Here is a 13646-nt window from a genome sequence, read left to right as displayed (position 1 = left end):
GTTATTCACTCATGTGGATGTTTGCCATCAGCATTGTGATAGGTTTGTGGAGCTTGTGCCTCCACAGATAGTAGAGGACACTGAGGACATCTTTCTAAAGACTCAGCTGATAGGGTGTGAGCTGCAAAGTTTGACAGTAAAGCAAGCAATGTATATATTCAAGATGCAAAAATTATCACAGAGAATATAGCCTTAGCTAAAATGAAGGTTTCCCTTGTTCATCTCTCCTATCATCTGCCCAAACTTGCCCTAGCATGTCTCCTATTATAAGGCCTCAGCTGTTAAAGCACGCAAAATTTCTTTTCATTCCATTTACAATATGTCTTTACAGTTCCTCTTTAAATAAACTGTAAAAATATTTTAATTCTCTAAGTGAACCCTGGTGACAACAGGACCTTCCTTCAATTTTTTGAGCAGGCTTTTCTGTATGTGTGTGTTTTATAGGACTAATTTTAAAAAGCTGTGTTCATTCTATCAGGATCCTGCTTTGTTGGTAGTGCAATTTCTGGCGCTTTTTATCATCAGGCTTGGTTTCATAAATATAGGGGAAGCAGAGTCAGGCTCTGTCCTAGTTTGAAGGACAGGTGTCTGCCAATAAAGACAGAAGTTTTCCTTTGAAACAGAGACCTGAATTCCACTCCCCCCCCAAGTATTATAACATTTTCATCAAGGACTCTGAGGCAGAGATAAGGGGGTAGGAATAACAGCTCTTTTACTAATATATCTAACTGTACCAGAGAAACAACAGCAGTTGTTAAAATTACTAACAAAACAGAACAGATTACTCGGTTCCAGTCCTTTCTTTAGCTGTGAGCACGCTCTCTCTCGGCAGGAGCGGAGGCGGGAAGGGGCGGCTGCGGCCGCGCCGGTCTCAGGGGGAGCGGCTGGAGCGGCCAGCACTCGCTCAACGTTGGGTTCTGGTGCTCAGCTGTGTCCGCAGAGGCAGGAGGCTGTAGCAGGGCAGATGCAGGGCAGGTGATGGCAGAGGGTCTGGCTCTCCTGCCTTCGGCCACATGGCTCCAAGACCGGGGGATCCTCCTCCGAGCTCGCCGGAAGCACGAGTCCCCTCTCCAAGCCGATCCCACTTACCCCTTTTGTCCAGAGTCATCAAAGATCTGGGGTGTAACCGGCCAGCTCCATTGGCATGATAATGGAAAAAATTCTTTAAATTGACACAGTAATAGAAAAAAACACTCAACCCCCAACGGGCTCTAAATATCATTGACTTCCAGTGAGATTTTTGAATCTAAAACCTGAATCTTTTTTAAAACCTTTCTAAGATAGGCTGGTTCTTTATGGCATAACTGGGAGCATTAAACTAATGAATTCTGTCATTGGAAGTATTTCAGAGTATGTAGGCCAAAACAAAAAGTAGATGAAAAAACCCATAGCAGTTCTTTCCACCACTTGCAGTTAGTGCTACTTAGCACTTTGGCTAAGTGACTGCTTATGTCATAAGGTCATAGAAAATTTCTTGAACATGTGGGGTCCTCAGACGTACACCAGCACTACTGTGGTGCACCAAACCCCGTTTACGTGTGGGACAACAAAACTGGATTTCTGCTTTTACAAAAGTTGTGTCAGGCAGCTGCAGAGATCATGGAAAAATAATACAGCTACTTTTGAAAGCTATTTCAACTCTTACTTTATCCTGCAGTTAAACACATGAAAGCTCACTGGAAATAGCAACAGCTAATGAACTGTAGTTCCTTTCAACATCATGGGGATATGTAGCTATGGAGGCCACAAAGGGATTTAAAGGTCTTATTAAAACACTGCTGCTTTAGAGAATTCAGAGTCCCCATTTCTTTTAATAGTTTGATTTTTGGAATATTAAATTTTTGAGCTAAACAAGTCCTTTTCAATCTTATTGCGTGTCACATGTTATAATAATGTAAACTGTCACCTGCTAAATTTCTGGCCCCCGACTACAAGATAGATATTTACAAATGTTTCCAGTGATAACTGGCTTTTGCTCTTCCAGAAATGAGAAAATAAACTGTCCGGTATCAGACATATTCTGCCTTCACCAAGATACCTGGTTGAGCATGTATCTAAGCTGTCTGCATCTCTGAATCTGTTTCCAGTCTCTAGGCTGTGATGTTGGATGCAAGTGCAAGTGTGTGTCCATTCCTCTCTTGCTGTTGGGAAAGTAATTGCTCTGTGAACCTGTCAAGACACCTGTAATCAGTAGCATGTGGTCTAGGTCTGGTACCTAAGTTGTGCTGTCAAAGTACTCCTATAGCTGTACAAGTCCAGATGGGAGCTGTGCAGTACAAATCCAGGTTGGTTGATGGGAACAGGCCTCCTCAACTCCTAAAGTGATCTTGTTTAAACCACACCCTAGCAGCTCTGGTATGAAGGTACTCCTTAAAGGCTATGAATGCAGTGTGGTAAGGCAGTGAGCTCTCTGGCACTGATCCTCACATATGGGGCTGTACTGGACAAAATTAGGGAGTCACAGAATAATTTGGGCTGGAAAAGATCTCAAAACAGGGCCATGTAGAGCTGGTTGTTCAGTCCATGGATGGAGACTACACAACCTTTCTGGGCAACCTGTTCGAGTTCTTGACCACCTTCAGAGCAAAAAATCATTTTGTTGTGGCCAGGTGATATTTCATGTCTTATTTTGTGCCGGTTTCCTCTTGTCCTGCTGGACTATGGAGAAGAATCTGCCCCCTCATTTTCATTCTCTCTCATCAGGTACTCACACCTACATAAGATCCCTGGTGTATTCTGTTTTCAAAGGGAAAAGTCCTACCTCTGAGCCTCTCTGCATATGAGAGATGTTCTAGTTACTTCATCCATTATCTCTGGGGTCCTGCACTTGACATTGTTCAGTTATATCCATGCCTTTCTTCTACTAAGGACCAAGCACTCAGGTGCAGCCTCACCAGGGCTGAGTAGAGGGAAAGATCACCTCCTTTGACCTGCTGCTAGTGCTCTTCCTAATGCAGCCGAGGATGCTATTGGCCTTTTTCACTCTGAGAGCATACTGTTCACTATGGTCAGCCTGATCTGCCAGAATGCAAATGTCCTCCTCAGCAAAGCTGCTTTCCAGCTACTCAACTGCCAGAATGTACTGGTGCTTCAGTTGTTCCTCTCCAGGAGCAGTGCTGTGCATTTACCCATGCTGAACTTAATGAGAGTTCTCTCTGCCTATTTTTCCAACCTGTTTAGGTCCCTCTGAACAGCACTGCACCTGTATGATTTATCAGTCACTCTTCCCAGCTTTGTGTCGTCTGCAAACTCCTGAGAGTGTACCCTGACCCAGTATCCCAGGTCATCAGTGAAAAGGTTAAACAGTATTGGCCCCAATATTGAGCCTTGAGATACACAGGTACTGACTTGTCTCCAACTGGATTTCAAGCCACTGGTAGTAACTTTTTGGACCCAGCATATCAGCCCATTTTCAATCCATGTCATTGTCTACTTTTCCAACCCTCACTTTGTCAGCTTGTCTGTGATGGCAGAGACCGAGTGACTGCACTGGAGTCAAGTAAACAACATCAGCTGATCCCCTCATGTTATCTGTCTAGCTTGTGACCTCATTGTTAAAGTCATCAGGTTGGACAAGTGTGTTTTCCCCTCATAAATACATGCTGACTGCTCTCAATAAACGTCTTGTCCTTCATGTATTTGAAAATGTGTTTCAGGAATATTTTCTCCCAACAGCTTCCCAGAGACTTAGGTGAGGCTCTGGAGTTCTCCACATTTCCAGCTCATCCTTCTTGAAGATAGAAGTGATTTTTGCTTTCTCCCTGTTTCTAGGAACATGCCTCAACCACATGACCTTTCAAAGGGAATCAAGAGTGGCCTTGCAATAACAGTTCCCTCAGAACTTTTGGGTGCATCCCTTCAGGTCCCATGGATTTGTGCATGTCAAATATGCTTAACCTTCCCCTAAGTCAGTTCTCCTCCACAAAGTGTAATTATTCTTTTTTCCATACTTTCCCTGTGGTCTTAGATGCCTTGGATTTCTAAAGGCCAGTCTTATTAGTAAAGAATGAGCCTAGGAAGGCTCTCACTTTTCTGTGTCATTTGTCACCAGTTCCCATTATTCATTAAGGAGCAGACCCATATTTTCCTTTGTTTTTCTTTTGTAAAATCCTTTATTTTTGCTGTTCATGTACCTTTCAAGATTCAGCTCCTGTTAGACGCAATATGCTCATTGCACATCCATGCAGGCCTCCTCGAAGATTATCCTGCTTGATTTCATACTTGTCTGGACAGACCTTTCTTGTGCTCCAGTAGGTGATCCTTTCATATCAGCCAGTCCTTCTGGAACCTTCTTCTCCACAGCCTTTTATCCCATGGTATTCTTCCAAGCAGACCCCCCAAAAAGATGGAAATGGCTTTTTGTGTACTCCAAGGCTGTGGTCTTGATTTTTGGCTTCCTATCATCTTTTAGGATCTGCCCTCCACCACTTTATAGTCCCTGCAGCCAAGACAGCTTCTAGCTTCTGTGCTTCCTGACAGTTCTTCCATCTTTTTAAGTATCAGACTTGGGTGAGCAGCTTTCCTTCTTGGCTCCTCCACTGTGTGTTCATGGAGGTTGCAGAGCACTCAAGATGTATCCTGGATTACTTGAGTCCTGCTGTACTGTCCTCCCAGTAGATCTTAAGGGTGTTAAGGCTTCCCTTGAGGAGCAAAGGCTGTGACTCTTGAACTTCCACTTTTTTGCAGAAGGCATTACCAACATTTTCCTGAGCAGGAAAACCATAGCATGTTCCCATCATGTTGGTCTGCCCATTAATCTTGATGCAGAAGCTCTTCACTGACTCCTCTCCTGTCCCAAGGCAGAGCTGTTTAGAGTTCAAATGCTCTCATATGCAGCAGGTGCTGCCTCTCTCTCCTTAAAGGCCTGCATCCCTTCATTGCAGTCCTCTAACCATTCCATCAACATTTATAATATGGTCACTTAGAACAAGTGTTATAATTCCTCATGTGCATGTAACTACATTTTAAATGGCATTTGTGGTATAACCCTAGATGGCAAACTAGCCTGAATCTGACCTGACAAAATGTTGTATGCTGTATCTGGTAGATGTCAACCCCCTTCTTCCAAAACCCCTTGAGGCAGTGTAGCTGACAGCTGCTGGAGACACAGGCAGGTGGCTCTGGAGAGGGATAACAGAAGGTGTGGCAAGCAAAATCCATTTCTGTAAAACCTCTCCGAGTATAGCTACTTATACACACTTACTTGTTCAGAAAATACATTTGGATGATATGTTCTGTAAACAAAAAGAAAAAATAGGATAGAAATACAGATTATGAATCAAATTACAGATAAATTTTAAATTATTAAAAACTGAAAATTGCCTTCTTTGTAGTATGGCTAGGACTACAAAAACTAGAATATTGAAGATCAGGCTTACTAGTTTCAGATTATTTTTGCTTTTCTTTTTCTTCATAATATTTTCTTCTAGAATAGAACAAATGATATCTTTCTCTTCTTCATATTTTCTCTCTTCTTGGCCGCTATATATTCCCAGCATTCTCCTCTATAATGTATATATTAATCTGGTCTAGATTTATTCAGATAGGTCTAGATTTATTCAGATAGGAATTCAAAGTTGTTATCTTCCACCACCAGTTCTGTTACCTAATGACTAAAGTTTTGACTAACAATCTGTTGATCAGAATATGATCCCAAAAAGGCAAGTAGTTTGACTTCCTGGGTGTACTTCCAATACTCCTTCCAGAGCAAAATGGACAATGCTTTCTTTTTTAAAATTCCTATTGTTAATTCCTGTTGACTGAGATAGAAAAAGACATGAGGCCTCTCAGCTGCAGACACCAGCCACTAATTCAGCCAGTCAGCCCCTGCAGGCTTTGGCAGATGGTTCTTTCTTAGTACTGCAATTTTAATGGCCTATTTCCCCTTGTTGGCCAAGGACGAGCTGTAAAATTATCTAATGGTGCTTAAAGATACCTATTAAACTTATCATCTGCATACCACATTTGAACTCCACATTATTTTTTTTCTAACATGTTTATTCCAAGAGAGATAGCCACAAAGCTTCCAATTTCTATTACTTGCTTTTTAACATCATCCTTTTTTTAAAAAAAACAGAAGCATGAAACTCTCTTAATGTTTACTTTTAATGTTGGTGGTCAAAAAGGAAAAGCTTGGATCAACTTTTAAATTTTCAGAAATTATTAATTATTTTATATCAGGTGACTATGTGCATGACAGAAATGCAAGATTCTTTGGATAAGCCTTACAGTGGATGCTGGGAATGTATAAGAGGCAGCACATGGTTCAGGGCAATGGACAATCTCAATCTAAAGCCATATACAGCATGAACTCCCAAGAGTGTGGTGAAACTTCACTGCCTGAAGGAATAAAGTAAAAGGCAGTGGGAAAGTTTTAGGAGTTTTCTGTGATCTTGAAAGTGGGAGGAGATGTTTATGAAAGTTACACACCGAGGGCAGCAGATTGTTCTTGGTGATGCAATACACCTGAGCACTGAGTTGAAATAGCAGAAAATGGCTAAACTGCCAAGTGAATACCTGCAAAAGGAAGTCAAGCAGGCCAAGGTGTTATGACTGGTTGAGCTAAAATAGATTGTACTCCAGCTTCAGAGGCCACTGAAATTGATCATCCAAGAAAAATCTAAGCATTCATGTTAATGAGGTGCTACTGGAGGGAATGGAACAATTAACTTTCTTACTGTTGCCTTACTTTAGAATTGGATGGTGGATGCCAACTTAGGGAGGGGCTTGGTTTGTATTAACCCTGTAATTAATCCCTAGACCAGAAAAATTTACTCCAGTGAAATTAGGGTGCCTCTGTTTTTCAGCTGAATTTGGTGATAGAGAAATCAATTTATTTTTTGGCGAAAATAACCATTGTCTTAAAATAACCCTTATATTTGTTCTCTTCCAAAACTTTTGATCCAGTTCTGCATTTGGTATTTTTTTACTTATTTTTCTTCAAAATTTTACTTAGCCCTGACTGTATCTTACAAAAGTCATTGATGTAGGTCACGTTACTGCATCTTTTGAAATTGTTTCTGTAACTGTCTTTTGCTAATGACATTAATGTACTATTATTCTGCTTAGGTTTTTTTCTTTTAAAGAGGTAAGATACTTTTGCTTATTGATTTTCCAGACTCGTTTTCAATTAAATTAAGCTAAGCTCTCTTTGATTTTCCAGTACCAGATGGACCCCATGGCATCTGAAGAGTCAGGTTTTATCTATTAATGACATACTGGGATAATCTGTTTAAATTATAGTAGCTCCTTTCGCACAGGAGTAGGTTTTGAGTGCCTTGTAAATCCAAGCATCTTTGGCCAGTACACAGGTCTTATGGGGCATCTGCAGTAAAAATATTGAAAGTCCCTTTATATGGTTTTGTTCCTGGTTTGGAATTATGCTGAATCCAAGCACTGTCAGTCAATGATAGCTTTTCTTTAGCCTTCCCTGCTTGCCTATGTATGAATTTTGTGTGTGTGTGTGTGTGTGTGTGTGTGTGTGTGTGTGTGTGTGTATGCATGTGCACATGTTTTTGCCTGCTGATATAAACTGAAATTTCTTTGAAAGTGCTGTCACCTCTGAGTGTCAAGTCCTGTGTACTCTGGTTCCTTTTCCAGAATAATTTGAAATTGCTTTCCTTTTATGAATCATCTCTTGATATGCACTGAGAATATTCTCATACACATACAAGCTTCCTAAGTCAGCAAGCATTGCATAAGAGGACACAAGAGCTGCAGTGGGAGGAGTTAAGTTGCCTGACTGTTTCTAATGGCCTGCTGAGAATTAATTTAGCACAGTAATCATCTTAAGAACAAAGTTTTCTTTTGTGATATTAACCTGTCAGCTACAGCTGCTTGTTAATGTCATGCTGAATTTTGCCAGAAGTGGGGCCTGTGTTTTTTTGTTAACTGCTGGAATATCTGTGTGTTGCGGACAATAGGTCTGGTTCTGAGTGCATCACCAATATTGTGATGATTGCTGCTTCTGATAATGTTTCATTTTGCTGCCTCTTGCAGCCCTTCTGGAGAGGGGCCCTTAGAAAAGCATGTGTCTTCCAGTGTCCCTGTGAAATTAATGGGCAACCAGAATCTTTGTTACTGAAGACATCAGGAGTTAAGGAAAGTAAAAGCTGTGCTATGCTACATTCAGCATGGAAAGCCAAAACCACATAATTTCCAAGAAATTGTCAGTTCATAGCAAGTATTGCATGAATATTTACAAGTAGGGAGGAATGCTTTTCCACTGATAGCTTGGCCAATCTCCAGTGTTGTACAAACTTACATACTTTTTCCTTATGTTCATCAATGTTAATATACTCTTGTTTCCCTTCCTAAGTTGTTATACTGCCAAATGGCTGCTATATTTTATGTCCCAGAAGAGATATAAATACATATATATGATACATATATATATATATGTGTGTGTGTGTGTACACATATATATATATATATATGTGTATATAGATATATTTATGCAATACACACTTGCTCAAATGCAGTGATCTAACAAATCTAATTTTGTTGCTATGGTGAAAATGGATCTTCCACAGCAGATTAGTTATACTGACACATAATCATGACTCTGGAGCTCTACCCAGCTAAGAATTTAGGGGCAAGAATTGAGGGATGGGCAAAATAGTCTACATGATCAGAAGGAGGAAGTTGATGAGGCTTTCTGTGAGCTGTTAGAAATAGCCTTGTGGTCACAGGCTCTGATTCTCCTGGGGAGTTCGACCACCCTGGTATTGCTGAAGGGACAATACAGTCCAGCACAGTCTTTATCTCCAATAAACTCTAGGAAGTTCCTGCAATTTACTGAAGATAACTTTTTCATGCAAGTCATGGAGGAGCCAGTGAGGAAAGGTGTGTTGCTGGACCATGTGTTAACAAACAAGGAGATACCAATTGAAAACATAAAGGCTGGGGCCAGCCAACCCTAGCAATTCTGTGATTCTGTGATATGTCACCAGAGCACATGGTTGCAGCTTTTTTGCAGGAGTACATCACCCTAAGTACAGAAGTGGCATGTATGGCCCACACCCCTGAGAACTACAGGTATAAAGTCATATTCACTCTGTGTGCTACTGGTTAATACCGTGCCTATCTAAGCCCCACTGTATTATTTCCCAATTGCATATGTAATTCTGAATTAAAGGAACTTATGCAGTATGACTAAAACATTTAAAAGCTGCTTGCACCTTCTTGGAACATATTGGGGAACTCTAGGGTTTCAAATGCCAGCTTAACCAAAATGTTAACCAAAATCCTTTTGTTATTTTCTTCCATTATGACAGCACTGAATCAAGGCTGCCATTTCATTCATAGAAATACATCTTTCAGAAAGATTCAGCTAGCTCAAAAATTTCAGGAACATCTTTGTCTTTTAAAAACTGTAACTGAGCAGTCTAGTTTGATGAGTTTACGTTATCTCTCCATGATCACGTTGTGATCACTGGGTTAGAAAGGGGAAGGGGATAAGGCCAGGCTCTTAGAGATGAGCCTGAGGGTGACATGCCAGATTTGGGGGTGCAATGGACAGCCCAGCTGAAGTGCACCTACACAAATGCATGTGGATAACAAACAGGAGGAGCTGAAAACCACTGTGGAGCAGGATGTATTTGCCATCACGGAAACTTGGTGGAATGACTCCCATGACTAGAGTGCTGCAATAGATGTCTATAAACTCTTCAGAAAAGATGGGCAAAACAGCAGAGGGGGTGGGGTAGCACTGTACATTAGGGAGTGTTTTGATTGTATTGAAAGTGATGATGATGAAGACGACAAGGTTGATGCCTATAGGTGAAGATCAGGGCAAAGATCAGTAGGGCAGGTGGTGGGAGTCTGCTAAACCACCCAGCCAGGATGAACAGACTGATGAGGCATTCTGTAAGCACTGGCAAAAGTCTCTCGTTCTACAGCTGTAATACTTGTGGGTAATTTAAACTTGCCAAGTGTCTGCTGGAAATACAAGAGAGAAAGCAGTCTAGAAGGTTCCTGAAGTGTGTGGAAGACAACTTCGTCACACAACTGGTAAATGAGCCTACTAGAGGAGGTGCCCTGCTAGACTGGTTGACTGTGAACAAAGAGGGACTAGTGGGTGATATGGTTGTCAGTGGCTGTCTTGGGCATAGCGACCATGAAATGTTAGTTTTCAATACTGGGTGAAGTAATGAGGGGCACCAGCAGAACCTTCACCTTGGTCTTCCAGCAGGCAGACTTTGGCATGTCTAAGAGATTGATTGACAAGAATCTCTTGAGACTCAGCCCTGAAGAGGAAAGGAAGGCTGGATGTATTTTAGAAAGGAATTATTAAATATTCAGAAGCAGGCTGTCCCCACATGTAGAAAGACAAGTTGTCAGGAATAAGACTGACCTCGTTAAACAGAAAACTTCAGCTGGAATTTAGGGAAAAAATAAATCTGTTATTTCTGGAAGAAGGACCAGGTAACTTCACAGAACTATCAGGATGCAGTGAGGCCATGGAGGGAGGAGATTAGAAGGGCCAAAGCTCAGCTAGAACTTGATTTGGCCTCCAGTTAAGGACAGTGAAAAAACTTTCTATAAATACATTGGCATGAAAAGGAGGACTAAGGAGAGTCTCCATCACTTGTTGACTACAGAAGGTAGTGTAGTGACAAAGGATGAGGAAAAGGCTGATGTACTTAATACGTTTTTTGTCTTTGTCTTTAATATCAAGATCAGTTGTCCTCAGGACAACTTATCTAAGCTTACTCTAAGCTTAGAGTTAGGGACAGGGAGCTGAGTGAAGTCCAAATAATCCAGGTGGAGGTTAGTGACCTGCTCTGCCAGTTAGACACAAGTCTGTGGCACTTGATGAGATCCACCCCATAGTAATGAGGGAACTGGTGGAAGAACTTGCCAAACCCCTGTCAGTCATCTGTCAGCAGTCCTGGTTAACTGGAGAAGTTCCAGCTGACTGGAGGTGGGGATTGGTTGATCCTGCTGTGCCTGCAGTGAGAGGACAAAAGGAAATGGCCTTAAACTGAGACAGGAGAAGCTCAGATCAGTAATTAGAAAAAAAACCTCGCTACCAGGTGGTCAGGCACTGGAACAGGCTGCCTGTGGTGGAGTTGCCATCCCTGGAAGTGTTCAAGAGGCACCTGGGTCTGGTGCTGGTGGTGTGGTTTAGTGTTTTAGGGACTACAGTCGTAGTTCTGGGTTGGACTGTTGGACTGGATGATCTTGTAGTTCTCTTCCAACTTTGATGATTTTAAGGCAAAAACTGCTGTGGCTGAGATGAAGGATAGAGAACAGGCTTCTTAACAAATTGAATTATCTAAATATAAGTTAGTCCAGTCCCAAGAGCCACTTGTAATTACTCTGTTCTGTGGCTGGTTTATTTATAACTTTAGAGTTGCAATGGGAACAAAACATTAGGCCAAATTCTGACCTCAGAATATAAATCTAGAATCATTTTGCTCTGATTTCTCTCAATTTTGATGGCATTACTTTGAGTTCACTCTATTGTAATTGAGGTCAGAATCTGTTCTCTTTTATCTAATTTTGAGCACAAAGAGCAGCAGGGTGTATGTTCAAAACAGGGCTGCAGGCACCTCAATATGTGCATTTGTACCTTGAGGCTGACCAGATTTTGAACCTCTTCTGTGTGCCAGGGACAAAAAGACAAGCTGACAGCCTCCTCAAGACTGAGGAGTGTAGGTAGCTCAATACACAGTTATCAGTTGCTTTCAGTGATACTAGGAAGTGGTTTAGGATACTGTGTTAGTTTGTAAATCAGTTTTGCTAGAATCAGAAAGAAATCAGAGAGCCATTACCAATTCTGCTGTGCCCAAATTATATACTTGTGATAGTAGCAATACTTCGCTGTTTATTTAAGAGTAAATGAATCGGATACAACTTCACAAAACAGGGGAAATTCTGCAACAGCAAGTGAAGCTACACAGTTTGTCTGAAATCTTGATTCACGTGAAGAGCAGGGGGAAATGCTGCAAGTTTATTATGAATCCTAGGCTGTTCTATACCAACTATATTTTTAAATATTTTGTTTCTATGTTCTCAAATTGACTGTATAATTCACCTAGAAAACTGTCAGATAAAAGTCCTCTCTTGGAGCAGAAACAGTGCTCTGTGGCTTTTACACTTAATGCCTATAACTGTGAAGTGGGAACACGGCCTGAAGAGAAGTTAAAGGATTTTTCAGCTTGGTTTATTCAGATTGTTTTAGTTAGTTAATACAGAAGTAGGAATGTCTTCATTATTACTGAAGAATGTCGTTGTAATTATGTGTCAGCCCTTGGAAGATAAAACCAATTATTCTCCATTTTGGACCATATCTGTTCTGGATTAGAAAATACAGCACTTTCAAGAATTCATCTCTCAGTTCAGCAAACCAGCTTGTAGTGAAAAGTTCCAGTTATTCCCCTTCCCCCTTTTTTAGGTCTCAATATTTTTGGGGGTATATTTTTAAATTTCTGGTGTGGGTATATTTTACAGAAATGTAAAGCAGATTGCTGCTGTAACCATTTCTGAATTTAGCCATGGTCTGATGGCTGGAGTGTGAATGTGATCCCCCTGGTAAATGAGCATGGGGTTTCTATTATGTTTTTGATAGATTATGTTTATTTGCCCTTGGAAATAACAACAATTGTTATAATCCAGGTTCTTGGCTAATTGTGTGAAGTTGCAATTTAGACATTGCCAAGACATCTCTATGTACTGTCATTTCTATAATTTAACCATGTCTCAGTTCATGTCTTGAGCATTCAAGCCTTTCTCCTCAGTGACCCTCCATAATAGCTTTGGCACTTCAATGGATGAATTTGACAACAAAAAGCAAGCATTTCTTAAGAAGATAAAGTAGCTGTGTTTTGATAGATGCAGCTATTTTTCTGATCCTTGGTTTGTACATCAGGAATAAGAAGGGCAGCACTGCATCTCTACAAGCTACTTAAAATTATTTCAAATGGATTTTGAAATATCTGGTGAACCCAGTACTGGCCAAAAAAACTCAAGACATTTCCCAACTTTTTCTGCACCTCAGCAGTGGCAAATGCAGAAGCAGTTCAGGGATACTTCTGCAGTGTGTTTCACTACTCACATGCTGATGGGCACACCAGTGTTCATATCCACAGTGGATATATCCTGGTACCTCCTTGGCCAGAGAATCCAAAATAAGATGCATATTTATGTTGATCAGATGCAGACTGGTTACAGCTATAGTTGATAATTTATGTCATCTGTAATCAAAAATCTGGGTTTGGTATGGAAATTCTCTCTGTATGTCCTCACATCACCCTCAGAGAAACTGGGCAATTTGTCCATTAATTCACCACTCTTATGAGTGCTGAGCAATATTTAACAGGAAACTAAAATTTGAAAGCTAGAAAGCTTGCAAAAGTGTTAATTTCTGGCAATAATAAATGTTTCTCTTGTTCAGAGCATGAACTGGACTTTTAGGCAGTATGGAAATGCTTGGCTGTGAGGTGTTTTTTTTTCTTAAGAAGAAATAGTTGCATTTATGTGGTTCAAATCCAACTAAAACATGAATTAGATAACTAAAAAATCAGCAGACTGTGCAACAAAGTAAAGTAATAGTAAAGTTGTGAGCGTGGGACTAAAGTCATTATGTCTGAGAGATAATCTTAGAAGGAAATGAAACTTTAAGAGTCTGGGGACAGCTTAGT

At 40.8% G+C, this 13646-nt stretch overlaps 1 protein-coding gene across 3 annotated transcripts in view; it reads left to right on the top strand.

Annotated features, from left to right (window-relative positions):
- LOC130265250 (MOB kinase activator 3B) overlaps positions 1-13646 on the top strand; it is an 87017-nt gene that overhangs the window by 52582 nt on the left and 20789 nt on the right. The window lies entirely within an intron of this gene.

Source organism: Oenanthe melanoleuca, chromosome Z, assembly GCF_029582105.1.
Source record: "Oenanthe melanoleuca isolate GR-GAL-2019-014 chromosome Z, OMel1.0, whole genome shotgun sequence".
In the NCBI taxonomy this organism is placed as follows: domain Eukaryota; kingdom Metazoa; phylum Chordata; class Aves; order Passeriformes; family Muscicapidae; genus Oenanthe; species Oenanthe melanoleuca.
Note: the sequence above shows the minus strand (reverse complement) of the source record. Positions and strands in the feature narration are given on the sequence as shown.